The following is a 4,174-nucleotide window of genomic DNA, read 5'->3' as shown; positions in this document are numbered from 1 at the left end:
AGTGAATATAACGGGAGTTGTTTAATTATGTTATAACCAAGTTTAATAATTATAACCCCCTAACGTGTGTGAAAGGAAATTTACTGGTGACATTAAATTATAACTTCAGAGTGAAACTTATGTTTAAACAAGTAAAAAACCAAATTATAAACAAACTTACAATACAGTCCATATAAAATTATTTAAAGATATAAATTATTTACCGGTAGATTTCCCACAGGGAGGGGGGGGGACCACATTTGTGTCTACTCTTTGAGGGGCTGGGTGGGTAGATCGTTGTCCCCCCCCCATGATAATGCCATAACATGGGAGTAGACGGACCTCTGGTGCTCTAATTGTGGTGCCTTGGAGCTCAGGGGTTCTTTTAATGGGGGCAGGTAGTTGTCCATTATAAATTGGAGAAGGAGTGTCGCGAATGTAGAGATGTATTCACTGGACATTTGGATTGCCGACTTCTCACAGGCTATGGCAAGGGCCATCATCTCGTCCGCCTTCGGACTGTACATGGGGTGTGGCGTTAGTTGTTGGTGTTGGCAGGTAGATGTGACAGCGGGTGTTGACTGTAGTGAGGCGCTGGGTTGAGGGCTTGGGAGTATAGTCTGAGCGTGAGGTTGTGGGTGGGGTGATTTGTATGTGTGGAGTGTTGCATGTGGGGTGGAGGAGAGGTGCTGGAGCTTTTAGTGCTTTGCTTCACACATCGCTCAGAATAGCCTTCTGTGACGATATCAACTTCATCTGTTAAAATATGCGGCAATATCGACGCCATCTGTAGGAATGCTCCTGATAATTCATTTAGGAGGTGGATTGGTGACAATGCCCTTTGGTGAGGGAGGTGGTGATATCAACGCTATCTATTGCGTTCACCCAATCATATTTTCGGTTCCCTGGCAAAGGCTGCCATCATAGGTTATCCTTATGCACTTACTGTCTTGATAATGACTTGTGTCCACAAGAGTGATGAGGAAGGCGTCCTGTGCTCTAGAAATCAGTTCAACCAGGGCAGTCTAGAACTCCCGACTTGTTTCAGGAAGGACAAGTGGCGGCCGTCGGTAGAGACTGCTTTGTCTTTGAAGTGTTATTGGTAGGACCGACGTACCCGGGTTAGGTCAAGCAGAGTTACGAGACGGCAGTACTGGCCGTCTGTTGAGAAGTTCTGCGAAGTGTGTTGCTGGACACTTCTGCCAGGGTGTAGCTGACAATGCGAAGGGTGTTGCTGGACACTTCTGCCAGGGTGTAGCTGACGACACGAAGTGGGGTATTTTGGACACACTGATGTTACAATGTAGGACTGGCCCATTTTTTGTTGAGTAGGGTTAACTCGCCAGTGTGAGGACCATTGAGCGTGGGTGACATAACAGAAGATGGTGGACTCACAGGGATAGAAGACTGCATAATTTATCGTATTGGTGTCCTGTGCAAATGTGACACTCGCAGTGTACATGTGTGTGTATGTATAGGGGTTATATAGTATATATTGGTGAAAGTGCTGATCAGTATTGATTACCCCTTTTCCTTTCACTATTACTTACTACTGCTGAATAATACATCCTGCGGGCTCACCATAGCCCGTGCTACTTGGAACTTTGTTCCAGGTAGCGAATTTTTTAACAACAACAACAACATACTGCTGAATTACTCTATACCGACTACTCTTACTTACTATTGACTTGGGGTGCGATCAATGAAGAGGCATCAAGCCCATTAGCAGTGATTGAGATAAAGAACCAGGTTACTGGCTGAGTGAGGCCATAACACCTTTCATGTCAGGCATTGATTGTAGTGTACTAGTGGATAAATAGGCATAAAAAGGGAGATATTAATAAGTTATTTAATATTTCACTCTAGAATGCGAAATAGATATAAATAGAACAACTTTAGATTTAGGAAAGACTTGGGTAAATACTGGTTTGGTAACTGGGATGTTGACATTTAGAACAAATTACCGGGTTAACATAACAGACGTAGGATCTCTTTAGTTTGGGTTGATATAAATAGGAGCTGCTACGTATGGGCCAATAGACCTTTCTGCAGTTTCCTTCATACATATGTTCTTATGTGTTTATTCTTGCTGCCGATATATTCATGCTCTTTCAAAATGATTCCATGATTATGAGAATCTTATATACTGGAATAATATACACACGGCTTTAAAAACGTGTCGTATACCACTACCATACACTTTAAGGAATATTTAATAATTTATTATGTCCGCTTGACCTTCACTATGTTTGTGAAAATATATTTAGTGTCCTTAATAATGTTCATAAATATTTTCAATAAATATTACTGTCGTTGTCAGTCTTTGAACATTATCAACAGCATCTTCATCATTAATATAAGACTAGTAGAATCTCTCCTTCAAGTTCTTTTGTTGATGTTTAATTCACTATGATACGAAACGTCTGATTTGATGTTAATAAAAATAATAATGTACTCAATTATTTAAATCTTACATCACTTATATGCATATCATACCTGTAATGTGTTCCTGAATTGTAACCTGAGCTTTCTCACACATCTGTAAGCGCTCTCACACACACCTGCAATAAAAAGGCTCTTTTAAGTATGTTTCGAGCAAATTAACTAGGGCATAAAACTATAATATCTATACGAGTTAAAATATGTAAAGGACATTTGCAGACTTGTTCTGGAAATAGGAAAGGGTTAGAATGCAGTTGTAACCATCCCCAAAAAGGGTCAAAATATACTAAGGAAAGGAAAATGTCACTTTGTATCTACATGTAGATTTCTCCATCCTGACACACGAGAAACTTCACTCGAGGAAATAAAACGCTTCGCCCTCTTCTTCTTCTTCTTGAGAATAGGTGCAGTTTGCATGAAGGGGTAACCCTCCCGATGACTGCACCAGGACAGATGTAAGGAGATGCGTTGATGGTGAGGAGGAGAAGAAAGTCAAAAGCGGTAGATGTGATGGGCCGTAGAGAGAGGAGTGGCGACGAAAACAGAGGCGAACGTTAGAGGGAGACTCCCCGCACAGGGGGGGCGGGGAGTCGTGGTCACGGCGGCAGCTGATCCAGGCACGGCGTAGCCGTGTGTGCAAGATGGGAACTAATACTTCTCCGGAAACTTGCGTATCGGAAAGCGCAAGCGGTACGCTTCCCAAATCACCCACAGGTCGGCGGGCAGCCGGCCATCAGGCAGTACCCTCGGCTGAGACATCCTATCCGGCACCCTATAAACAAACACCTTCTTAGACGATACCCAGATCGTGGACGAGCACCATGGGATCGGAAGCACCCAGGCATCCCAATAAGGGCCCAACTCCGGACCCTCACAGGGCACGACCCCAGAAGACGGGACTAGGCAACCACCAGACCGGGGCAATGAAGGAGGGGGAACAGCAGGGAATGCAGGCGCGGAAGCGACCCCACCACAAGGCACAGGAGCCGAGGCCCCCCGGCGCACATCTTTCCGCAACATCACGACGAGGTCCCGATCATCAGGGACAACTCCCCACTGCGGGGATCCAACAGCAGGTGACACAGGAAGGGGGACACAGGTAGCAACTTCTGAGCCCCGCACAGCACCATCATCCACGGCGGGGGACGCCAGCTGAGCACCATACTCCCCCACCTCCTCCCAAGGCACACCACGAAGGGAGACACTCTCCGAGCCCGCCGCGAACGCTTCGAGACAGGTCGCACCACACCACGCCCAGCAGGCCCCTCCGCAGGCACGGTCACCATCGTTACATCCACACAGGCCACACCACCACCGTCCGAAGAGTCCACAGAGACCACATCACCCACACTGTCCACATCATCCAGGGAAACAACCTCAGAACACCGACGTTCACGCTTCTGCAAAGGGATGGAAAGAGCAGAACTACAGTCGTTAACACACACAGGCACGGCAGGCACCTCACCTTACCGAAGCACCCCCTCCAAAACAGCAGAACCCGCGTCCCCGGGAGCCGTTACCACATCCACAGGCGGGGGCGGGACATGAACCTCCACCGGGACATCCTGCACTACACGCAGCGCAGGCGACGCCCCGTCACCCTCACACACCGGCTCAACAACCCCAGGGGCCACAGCAGTCACCTGACGTGTCGCACGGGCCAGAGAACTCGCCCCAACAGGCGGAGCAGCAGACAGGCAGTCAGGCGCCTCAGGCACAGCACCCACACCGTCCGAACGCAACAGGGGCGGAA

General features: G+C 47.4%; 1 long non-coding RNA gene across 1 annotated transcript in view; it reads right to left on the bottom strand.

Moving 5' to 3' along the window:
- The window catches only part of LOC138364126 (uncharacterized), a 32,065-nt gene extending 29,517 nt beyond the window's left edge, over window positions 1-2,548 (bottom strand). Inside the window, exon 1 of the long non-coding RNA XR_011228312.1 lies at window positions 2,476-2,548. This is a non-coding gene — a long non-coding RNA (uncharacterized lncRNA). The remainder of the gene's footprint in view (window positions 1-2,475) is intronic.
- Window positions 2,549-4,174: the final 1,626 nt, after the last annotated feature.

Source organism: Procambarus clarkii, chromosome 12, assembly GCF_040958095.1.
Source record: "Procambarus clarkii isolate CNS0578487 chromosome 12, FALCON_Pclarkii_2.0, whole genome shotgun sequence".
NCBI classification, from domain to species: domain Eukaryota; kingdom Metazoa; phylum Arthropoda; class Malacostraca; order Decapoda; family Cambaridae; genus Procambarus; species Procambarus clarkii.
This window is presented reverse-complemented; position numbering and strand designations above follow the sequence as displayed.